The following is a 12,423-nucleotide window of genomic DNA, read 5'->3' as shown; positions in this document are numbered from 1 at the left end:
TGCTGCTGGGTTAGCGTTACCGGTCCCTTTTCCTGGAACCTCTTATATGTATTACATTTATGACTGCATGCCGACAAAAAACATGTTACCTGTGCAAAGAAAACAGACATTTCCCGCATTTAAAAGACAGTTTTCCCTTTGAAACTTTAAAATCGATTTTCTCAAAAACTATAAGCTCTTTTTGCTAATTTTTTTTTCCTCTTGTACCCACTCCCAAGGTGCACATACCCTGCAAATTTGGGGTATGTAGCATGTAAGGAGGCTTTACAAACCACAAAAGTTCGGGTCCCCATTGACTTCCATTATGTTCGGAGTTCGGGTCGAACACCCGAACATCGCGGCCATGTTCGGCCTGTTCGGCCCGAACCCGAACATCTAGATGTTCGCCCAACACTATACCATGGCCCCGTTACATTGCCTGCTGCCACACGTCACTCCTCCTCCTGATTCTGCTGCTGTATTTACCCTCCTGCTGTCTGTGTTCCCACCGCTAGGGTCCACAGAATACATTGCCTGTTGCCATACGTCTCTCCTCCTGCTGCTGTATTTATCCTCCTGCTGTCTGTGTTCCCACCGCTAGGGTCCACAGAATTATGCGCTGCTGCCATGCGCCACTAGCTATTACGCCACTACAATAGCTATATATAACATACAGAGGGACTGCCGCACACAACAGGAAAACAGTGACAGGGGCTCTTTGTTACGCTTTAACGCACTTAAGCTCACCAACTGCGCCAAAGTGTCCCCGATCTGGTGAGTCCTGCTCTAACCATGCAATGCTAGTTTTTATCAGCAGTCTAGTGGGAACTAATCCAAAAACCCAAGAGTCAACTAAATGGGAGAAAAGGAAATTAAAAACACCTCACCTTCCACTAGCTACCAAACGAACTCTCTGAACATGTGCAATGCACTCATTTATATACTTAACTGTGCTAGAGGTGGGCGTGGTTATGCAGGCTCATAAGGGGAAAATTATAATCAATTATCAAGGGGTGAGCAGCACAAACCAACTTTTAATGCAATTTTTTTGCAAAGTATGCACGCAGCAGTGGAGACCCCAATCCCCACAAGAAATATATATAACATACAGAGGGGCTGCAGCACACAACAGGAAAACATTGACAGGGGCTCTTGGTTACGCTTTAACGCACTTAAGCTCACCAACTGCGCCAAAGTGTCCCCAATCTGGTGAGTCCTACTCTAACCATGCAATGCTAGTTTTTATCAGCAGTCTAGTGGGAACTAATCCAAAAACCCAAGAGTCAACTAAATGGGAGAAAAGGAAATTAAAAACACCTCACCTGCCACTAGCTACCAAGCGAACTCTCTGAACATGTGCAATGCACTCATTTATATGTTTAACTGTGCTAGAGGTGGGCGTGGTTATGCAGGCTCACAAGGGGAAAATTATAATCAATTATCAAGGGGTGAGCAGCACAAACCAACTTTTAATGCAATTTTTTTTTCAAAGTATGCACGCAGCAGTGGAGACCCCAATCCCCACAAGAAATATATATAACATAAAAAATTGCATTAAAAGTTGGTTTGTGCTGCTCACCCCTTGATAATTGATTACAATAGCTATATACTGTTGTAAAAAAAATAATTCTGAGGTGTCTGTGACAATCCAGCCCCGCGATCCCGTCGAGATCTGCTCCCGTTAGCATACGCAGGAAGTACAGGTGCAAACGGACAACGAAGACCAGTTGCTGGATCGTCAGAGGAAAGAAAGAAAGGTTAGGGCGACAGAGCATGCCAATCGCATCTAATCTGCTCCCCTTAGCATATGCAGGAAGTACGGTGAACAGACTGACAAAGATTGGTCGCGCAACTGCCGACAATATGTAATGGGACAAAAATTCACCGATCCCGTATTACTAGGCCACTGTTGCCATGCAGGTCTCATGCACTAGAGACTGCTGGAGGCAAATTCACTGTGTGAATAGTAAACAGTTAAGATTGGTTGAGGTACCGAAATATCGATTTCGCGCTGGAAATCGGGTAAATACACTGCCACCACTCTTCCAGTTCAGTAGGGAGGAAAGAGACTCCCGCTATCATAATACGGTAGCCAGCCCAATCACGTTCGACATGCTCCAGTCACCGTTCGGGGAATAGTCACTTCCGACGGCTTAAAGACTGTGAGCAATGCGACGTTTAAAGAAAGGTTACTGGGTCCCTATATGATGCAATCTCGAATTGTAGTTACAATCGAGAAACGAAAGTTATCGATTTCGCACAGGAAATCTGGTACTAGCTAATCCTAAAAGGAAGAAACAGTTATTTACAACCTAGCTAGCAAATCAACAATTTATAAGCAAAAAATAAAACAATGCGGTAGTATGACTGACTCTTCAGAGGGCAGATTCATTATAGCAGCAGTCAGATGACCAGAACAGGCACAAAACTGAACGATAAAATCATTAGTTTTATTCTAAAACTACATACACACAGCTTATTTTAGAACAGATTGATTTGACAGAGAGAAGAGATGAAAAGAAACAGAATGTCCGAATATACAGTTCAAATACCGTTATTGGTAGTCCATGCGGTAATCAAAGTCCAGAATGGCCGATTGCCATGCGGCCTTAGGCCTTTGTGAGAAAGTCCCAAAATGGCAGTTTTGCCATGCGGCCAGAGGCCTTGTGAGAAATCCAATGGAGATTTTGCGCCAGTGTCCCGCTGGCTGCCCAGATGTTATGAGGCCAGGATTTCAGGTAAAATGGACCCAGAGCTTTCTGGGCTCTCTGTGGTTATAGCCCCCACTCCAGCAAGGAGGGGTTAGGGGTGGTGGATCACACACCTCTTTGGAACAGGAGATCTGCCCGCCCCTTGCATGAACACAAAAATATACCTGAATCATGATAGGTGTGCTAATCTTCAAACCATAGAGGTTATGTTAAATCTAATAAAATTTTCAGGTCGTTCAGAATTTAACGATAACAATGATATCAAACTTGGGGGGTTAGAGTGAACGGTGACCCCAAAATGCATATCTCTGCTTTGGCAGGGCTTACCGTTAATTCGGAAACATCCAATTGTGTGGTTTGTTCCGAATTTCATAATAAGCAGGTTCTAAAGGCCGTTGCCTATTTGGAAAGTCATCTTTATGACAAAAGAAGGATTTCATATTTGTGAGGTCACAGATAGGTTTCCTAACTGGTCAGTGGGAAAGCCAGCTGGGAGATGGCTTCTTTCTGATCTCTCAGGACATGGGGCCAGGTGACAAAACCTGCTGAGATCGGTGCCTCCAAGTCTCCAGAAAGAGGCCTTTATTAAAAGGCAGAGAATCTTTTCACAGGAGGCTAATTAACTGACCATGAAAAGATTCCTCCAGCCCTTTGAAGAAGGAGAAAAAAAAAGTGTATTTAAACCAAAAACTGTCACTCTGGTTGCTTGCAATGAAACTCGCAATTGCGTTTTGGACTTGAATGGTGTACGCGCGGTTTTCTCGGGAACCGCGTGCAGGGCCGGATTTCTGGAAAGGCCAGAAAGGCCACGGCCTAGGGCGATAAAATTAGATAAGATAAGAAGGGCGGCATGACTTGGAGAGAGAAGAGGTCATATGTCAAAGTAAATCATCTCTTCTGGTCCCGCAGCGCAGCCATCCAGCGCCCTGCTCTGCACTAATAGCTGAATTCCAGGGTTTCCCAATCCATGCATCTCTCTCTCACTTCCTGATGTGTTAAAACAATCAGGATCAATCATATCGGTCTCCTGATAATCCATTCCTTTCTTTGTATGATAGACTTACAGATCGATGTGAGAAATACCAGAGAATTACATTACAAAGCAGATAGAACTAAGTTCCGCTGAGTTTTAATGTAGGCATTCCCAAACATCAGAGAGCTCTGCAGTTTCTTCACCTCTTTTACAGCTTTGACCCCAGCAGCTGTTAATTTATCTAATCGTAATTTATGACGGTCTTTCTTTTTTTTTTTCCTAGTAGCACTGGTCGCTTCTCTTCCTTAGTTAACTCTTTCCTGACTCATTTTCTGTCCTGCAGCTCCTACCATCTATGAGACTGCAGGATAAAAAATGCTGTTTTCTTCCCTTTCATTGCTAAACTGCTATTTTAAATACACCTGAGCAGTGGTGCTCATCCAATATTTGGGTATCCGAACTACCCAGATAATCTGAACTTTTTCCACTATCCGAACTTTGAATAGCAATTCGGATATTTTTTAAAATCTGAATAGCACTATCTGAGCAAACTCGGATTTCCCATCTGAGAGAGAGAGGGATTTTAAGTCCCCACATCATTAAAAAAACATGATGCTACATGCCTCATTTACCCTAAAAAAACGTTTTAAAGGCAATTTAAATAAACCTTCTTCAGACTTTGTTCCCGTATACTGCCAATATGTTAGAGCACACCACCATATGTACATTCAGCATTCAAAAGAGATGCATAGATTTTTCAGCAAATATAAATATATGTCATTCAGATGCTTTAAAGTGGAGCTGAACTCTTGCACAGGACAGAAGGAAAACAGAGAAATGTACCATTTATGTATTTAGAGAGCCTGTCTAATTCCCCCTCCTCTGTGTCACAAGTTGTAATTTGATCTCTACAATGTGTCACCCGACTGCCACAACAGCTAAGCTCATTTGAAAGCACAGGATGCTAAAAAATATGTCTGCTTCCATAAAAGCAGGAAGTAGACACACTGCAGATTTATTGCAGGATTTGTATCAGCTGTAACAAAAATGTTTTTATTGAAAGGTTATGTTGTTGCGTATCTTTTAGAGCAGAGAGGAAGTTCTGAGTTCAGGTCCACTGTAATTACAACAGAACATCCAAAGTGAGTCTTGACAGGATGTTTGTTGCTTACCTGTTCTCTGTTTTGGATGGGCTTCTCTCCATTGCACTGCCCTTCCACCTGTTTGTGGCTATGACTGCAGCCAGTCTCACAGAGGACAAAGAAGCAGCGCATGCTCTGGCCACTCGCGCTCCCTGTCACCTGTCTGTGGCTCTGACTGCAGCCAGTCGCACAGAGGACAAAGAAGCAGTGCATGCTCTGGCCACTCGCGCTCCCTGTCACCTGTCTGTGGCTCTGACTGAAGCCAGTCGCACAGAGGACAAAGAAGCAGTGCATGCTCTGGCCACTCGCGCTCCCTGTCACCTGTCTGTGGCTCTGACTGCAGCCAGTCGCACAGAGGACAAAGAAGCAGCGCATGCTCTGGCCACTCGCGCTCCCTGCCACCTGTCTGTGGCTCTGACTGCAGCCAGTCACACAGAGGACAAAGAAGCAGCGCATGCTCTGGCCACTCGCGCTCCCTGTCACCTGTCTGTGGCTCTGACTGCAGCCAGTCACAAAGAGGACAAAGAAGCAGTGCATGCTCTGGCCACTCGCGCTCCCTGTCACCTGTCTGTGGCTCTGACTGCAGCCAGTCGCACAGAGGACAAAGAAGCAGCGCATGCTCTGGCCACTCGCGCTCCCTGCCACCTGTCTGTGGCTCTGACTGCAGCCAGTCACACAGAGGACAAAGAAGCAGCGCATGCTCTGGCCACTCGCGCTCCCTGTCACCTGTCTGTGGCTCTGACTGCAGCCAGTCACACAGAGGACAAAGAAGCAGCGCATGCTCTGGCCACTCGCGCTCCCTGCCACCTGTTTGTGGCTCTGACTGCAGCCAGTCGCACAGAGGATAAAGAAGCAGCGCATGCTCTGGCCACTCGCACTCCCTGTCACCTGTCTGTGGCTCTGACTGCAGCCAGTCGCACAGAGGACAAAGAAGCAGCGCATGCTCTGGCCACTCGCGCTTCCTGTAATTTCTCGCCCCTGCCCAGATGTGCACAGCAACCGAGGCCAGTACAGTGTTATGCATTCTTGACAAGTACCGGTCATACATCAGCGTCATTTCTCAAGTATGCATGCCCAGAACACCGTCGACTGCTGTGCACATGCGGGCAGGAGCGCAAATTACAGGAATTATTTGTTGAATGGGAGGCAGAGCAGCACAACTGAGATGGGCCCATTCAAACCAATGATCGCTGGTCAGAGTGTTGGACATTTTTTTTGGGGGGTGGGGGGGGGGTGCTTGGTGACAGCAGGCCTAGGGCTCTGGAAAGTACAAATCCGGCCCTGGGCCACTTGGGCTCATTACAGCGGGAAAGCCCGGGTTCCACATGACCTTGGGGTTGCCCTTTTCATGTTGGTCAGTGGTTTAGCCAGGAGGCTACAAGGCTTAGCAAACTTCCTGTAGTACCCCGCTGTTCCCAGAGAGGCCTGTACCTCTGTCATGACAATCTGATCTGCGTCTGGTTCAACGGTCAGATTGTCAGCTGACAGCTGTCCTAGTACTCGGGACGAGTGATTGCAGTGTTGCTCCCAGGTCAGGCGGAACACGGGGATGTCATCCGGGTACGTGACGGTACAACCGTGCTTGCCCTTCAACAGGTCATTCCAGGCCTGTTGGAAGGTGGCTGGGGCATTCATCCTACCAAAAGACATCTGCATCGAGGCGTTTATGTCCAAGGACAGGGTGAATGTGGATTCCAGGCGCGCCTCAGGCACGGTTGAAATCTGCCAGTATCCGTAGCTCCGATCCATGATTGTTAGGTAGTTGGCGGATGCCAGCCAATCCAACAGATCACCGAGGGGAGTCATTGGATACGCAACGGTTATTGGGATGTCGTCCGGCATCCTATAGGCCTCACAGGACCTGGTGGTCTGTGAGCTAGAGGATTTGCGGAGGACAGCCATCTGTAACATCTCCTCATACTTCCTCTTTACTTTGCTTGCACTTCCGGGGAGGTGCTGTAGGGGATCTGCCGTAAGGGCTTGTGATTCCCCGGGTCCCGTCTGTGAACTGCGGTATCCTGCCCAGGGTGGTTGCGAAGATTTAGCTGTGGGGGCGCAGTGCGCTTCAGCGAGGCCTTCTGGGAGTACAAGAGGTGGGGGGTGACGTTCACATCATCCGCCAATTCTCGTGTGGGAGCAATCAAGCCTGACAGGGGACCTGTGTCTTCCTGCCCTAATTGGCCATACTCTCCTAGAACTAACTGCGTTCTGTCGGACTGGGCTTCTAACAGATCCACATGGACCATGCTTTCACCTGGGGTGTCAGTTACATGGGGAATGGGTTCACTGGAGTAGTTACCATTCTCCCTGTACACCTGTAGTGGAGCTTCCACTGCTGGCGGCTTAGTGGGCTGGCCACTAAGTACACGCAGGTTGGAGTCGCTCTGTAGTATCCTCACGGATGTGGGACTACAAGTCTCAGCCAGCTGCCTAGGGCGATCTGAGGTCAGCTGCTGAAAATCAAACTCTCTGGGGTCAGAGCTGACAGGAATGCCAGCAGGCTCTGAGCTCAGGTTACCAACAGTACTGTGTGTGTCTGTCTGCACAGGTACACCACAATAAACATCACCTTTTGGGTAAATCAAAATCTCGTCAATTTTGACATTGGTCTGGGGGTCGGAGATATCAGGGGAAGTTGAGACTTCTCCAGATAGTCCTGAGCCAAGACTGACAGTGAAACTGAAAGCGTCAGCCAGCGTACTCTCACAAACATGCACAATATTATAAAAAGCATTTGCATAACATGACATGTCATTTTTAGCATGAGTGTCCCCCGCCTGAAAGTCAGAATTGTCAGAGGGAATCCCTGCTGTCAGCTCTGAGTTCTGGCGGCTGGCCATTGAGCATGTAAGGGCCAAAGAATGTACAGCGTTTCTATCACAATTATCACTGACACATGCAATTTCATTAGTAATAACAGGTGCAGAAAGAGATAAAAGACAGTCAGTTGCTGGTACATGTACAGGATCTTCTCAAAAAATTAGCATATTGTGATAAAGTTCATTATTTTTTGTAATGTACTGATAAACATTAGACTTTCATATATTTTAGATTCAAATACACACAACTGAAGTAGTTCAAGCCTTTTATTGTTTTAATATTGATGATTTTGGCATACAGCTCATGAAAACCCCAAATTCCTATCTCAAAAAATTAGCATATTTCATCCGACCAATAAAAGAAAAGTGTTTTTAAAACAAAAAAAGTCAACCTTTAAATAATTATGTTCAGTTATGCACTCAATACTTGGTTGGGAGTCCTTTTGCAGAAATGACTGCTTCAGTGCGGTGTGGCATGGAGGCAATCAGCCTGTGGCACTGCTCAGGTGTTATGGAGGCCCAGGATGCTTCGATAGCGGCCTGAAGCTCATCCAGAGTGTTGGGTCTTGCGTCTCTCAACTTTCTCTTCACAATATCCCACAGATTCTCTATGGGGTTCAGGTCAGGAGAGTTGGCCGGCCAATTGAGCACAGTAATACCATGGTCAGTAAACCATTTACCAGTGGTTTTGGCACTGTGAGCAGGTGCCAGGTCGTGCTGAAAAATGAAATCTTCATCTCCATAAAGGAGAAAAAAAAGTGAAACTCGCAAGTGCGTTTGGGACTTGAATGGCGTACGCACGGTTTTCTCGGGAACCGCGTGCGTCACAGTGTCTGGGTTGAAAACTGTGCTGTCCCAGTTGTGCATTGGACACAATGTGGGCTTCATGACTGCTGTCCATTCCTGATCTTGGTGTCTTTAATTACAGCCGTGGTACCAACGCTAAGTACCATGGCCCCGTTACATTGCCTGCTGCCACACGTCACTCCTCCTCCTTCTTCTGCTGCTGTATTTATCCTCCTGCTGTCTGTCTTCCCACTGCTAGGGTCCCCAGAATACATTGCCTGTTGCCATACGTCACTCCTCCTGCTGCTGTATTTATCCTCCTGCTGTCTGTGTTCCCACCACTAGGGTCCACAGAATTATGCGCTGCTGCCATGCGCCACTAGCTATTACGCCACTACAATAGCTATATACTGTTGGAAAGAAAAAAAAATCTGAGGTGTCTGGGTGGAAAACTGTGCTGTCCCAGTTGTGCATTGGACACAATGTGGGCTTCACGACTGCTGTCCGGACCCTTTTGTTCTTGGTGTCTTTATTTACAGCCGTGGTACTACCAACGCTAAGTACCATGGCCCCGTTACATTGCTTGCTGCCACACATCACTCCTCCTCTTGCTGCTGTATTTATCCTCCTGCTGTCTGTGTTCCCACCGCCAGGGTCCACAGAATTATGCGCTGCTGCCATGCGCCACTAGCTATTACGCCACAAATTTAGCTATGCTGGTGTTGAAGATAAAATTTTACAACAGTAGAGTTCTGTAAGGGAAAAAATATTAAGTTGGGTTCAAGAGGAAGAATGTGAAAAAAAAAAAAAAAAAAAAAAGATGGTGGTGGACGGTGAAGAAGAAGAAGAATAACCAGGTGAAGAAGAAGAAGAAGAATCAGGTGAAGAATTAGTAGAAGAAGAAGAACCAGGTGAAGAAGAAGAACCAAATGAAGAAGAAGAAGAACCAGGTGAAGAAAAACCAGGTGAAGAAGAAGAAGAACCAGGTGAAGAAAAACTAGATGATGAAGAAGAAGAAGTAGAAGAAGAAGAAGAACCAGATGATTGAAGAAGAAGAACCAGATGATGAAGAAGAAGAAGAACCAGGTGAATGTAACGATCGGTGTAACACAGAGAGGATCTGGTTACCGGTGATCTGCAGTATCACTGGGAATACAGACATATACCAGATTATAGATGATCTGCAGTATCACTGATAATCCGATATACTAGCTAACCTCTGGACACCTGAGTAGAGTGTGAGTGTTTGGTGTAACAGTAACACTTAGAGGACTAGGCCTCAGAGCAGTAAGGAGTACTGCACAATTTCCTTCCGAAGACCTGGACTCTAATAGGAGGGAGGAGTCAGGCTGAGAGAAGGAAGGACTGTCTGAGAGTGACACTCAGGAGGAAGTGTCACTATCAAGACTGGGAACCGCCTCTAACAGTAAGGTCGGTTCTCAAGGTCGGACGAGCCAGGTCGTAACCACACAGACAGATAAGGTACAGATTCAGAAGGCAGAGGCGGAGTCTAAAGTACAGGCAGGGGTCGGCAACAGGGTATCAGATATATCGAGGTACAAAATCAGGAGGCAGATGCAGAGTCTAAGAACGAGCCGAGGTTCGGCAACAGAGTATCAGAATGGCACGGTATCAGAATGTCCCTTGCTCATGGCAAGGGACAGAGGGGAATGCTCCATCCTAATCCTGTTGGATCTCTCAGCGGCTTTTGATACAGTTGACCATGAAATCCTGCTTAACAGACTGCAGGAGTACTGTGGCATCAGTGGATCAGTCCTCCAGTGGTTCAGATCATTCCTGACTGACAGAACACAGAGAGTATCCCTAGGACCCATAATGTCCAAACCTGCACCTCTACAATTCGGAGTGCCACAAGGATCAATCCTATCCCCTCTGCTGTTTGCAATCTACATGTTGCCACTCGGCACACTTATCCAACGACATGGCCTGACGTACCACTGCTACGCCGATGACACACAGCTATACCTGTCCTTCAAACCTGGTGGAACAGACCCTACCCCAAAAATAAACTCTTGCTTAGCTGAGCTACAGGCATGGATGAATGATAACTGGTTGAAACTGAATGCTGACAAAACTGAGGTCCTGTTTGTCCAAAGCCAGTGCGCGCCATCAAAACAGCTCTATCCTAAAGCAACACCAATCAGGATTGGGAATTCAGACATAAACAGCTCCAACTTTGTGCGCAGCCTTGGCGTACTAATCGATGGGGAATTGAGTTTCAGAAACCAAATTTCATCTGTAGTTAAATCCTCCTTCTTTCATCTGAAGAACATTGCAAAGATTAAACATCTGATTCCCCCAGAGGATCTTCCAACCCTAGTCCACGCCTTCATCACATCACGTCTGGACTACTGCAATGCCCTTTATGTTGGCCTCCCCAAAAAGGACCTGTGTCGCCTGCAATTAGTGCAGAATTCTGCTGCCAGATTGCTAACAAACCAGCCTCGCCACTGTCATATTACACCGATCCTTCGCTCACTGCACTGGCTACCAGTAGAATGGAGAATACTCTTCAAGATTGGACTGCTGACATTCAAATCCCTGCACAGTCTAGGCCCTGGATACATGAAGGACTTGCTGAAGCTGCACCACACCTCTCACAACCTCAGATCAGCAAGTTCTGTAAACTTGGTCACTCCCAGAGTGCACCTCAAAAAATCTGGAGATAGAGCCTTCTGCCATGCTGCCCCTACTCTCTGGAACTCCCTACCACACCCAGTAAAGACAGCACCATCCCTGGAGCTATTCAAATCCAGACTGAAAAGCCACCTGTTTAGCCTGGCATTTCCAGATTTATAAAATGTCTTCCTCTGTACCACGATGGTCTGAGCCATGCTTATGCGCTTTGAGTCCCACGGGAGAAAAGCGCTTTACAAATGTTATTTGTTGTTGTTGTTGTTGGTACAGGATCAGAGTTCAGGAGAAAGGTCAGGCAAGCAAAGGGTCATAACAGATAATCACAATCAATCTAGTACTTTAAACTATCAACAGAAACTAGCTAAGTGTAGGATTACAGCTCCAGCTGGTCCCGGCACACTTTCGGATCTGACTCAGGTCTGCGTGCTACCACGTAGTGATCGCAACGCCAGACAACCAGCAACTGAACAGCCAGCAGTATATATACATAAGAGCTGCCCAGCACCTCCCTAAGTGCTGGACCAATGAATGGTGCTGCAATTGTCAGCTGACCAGCCTGGTCAGCTGACCTACTTCTGGTTGTCATATAAGTTCTGCCTCTCCGCACGCACGCGCGTCATTCTGAACCTAGGTGGACTATCAGTCCCAGCCACACCAGCTATGTTTTGCAGAGTATTCGCTGACCTGTGCGCGGGGATGGTCGCACCGCCATCTTCACCGGCGGCGGCCTCCCCGCGCTGGGACAGACCACTGGCATCAGGCCTATGCGTGCTAACCGCCGCGTCAGACGCGGCGGTTTTTCCGCGTTCCGCTATGTGACGCACGGAAAGAGCCGCCTCCCGCTGACTTACAGCGGCGGCTCTTCCGCGTTTCTTCACAGTGAAGAAGAAGAAGAAGAATAAGAAGAAGAAGAAAAAGAACAACCAGGTGAAGAAGAAGAAGAACCAGGTGAAGAAGAAGATGAAAAAACAATTGAAGATGAACCAGATGAAGAAGAAGAAGATGCCAGAGAAGAAGATGATGAAGATGATAGTAATGATTGATGACGAGAAAGAAGATGGTAAAACAGAAAAAGAAGACGGTGAAGAAAAAGATGGAGAGAACAAAAAGAAGAAGGTGAAGACGGTGAAGAAGAATAAACAAGAAATGTAGAAAAAAAGTTTTCCATCACATTTTTTTTGTTTTTGTTTTTTTATTACACCTATTTAAATGTGATTTCCCTTAAAAAAAAAAAGCGCATCCTAATTTTTATGCGAATTTTGTTAATGAACTCTGATCGAATTCGGTGATCGTGATCGAATTCGAATCCGAATTTGCCCTGGACCTGAACTCGAATGTACCCGAATCGAATTTTG

The sequence above is a fragment of the Hyperolius riggenbachi genome, chromosome 10 (assembly GCF_040937935.1).
Source record: "Hyperolius riggenbachi isolate aHypRig1 chromosome 10, aHypRig1.pri, whole genome shotgun sequence".
In the NCBI taxonomy this organism is placed as follows: domain Eukaryota; kingdom Metazoa; phylum Chordata; class Amphibia; order Anura; family Hyperoliidae; genus Hyperolius; species Hyperolius riggenbachi.
This window is presented reverse-complemented; position numbering follows the sequence as displayed.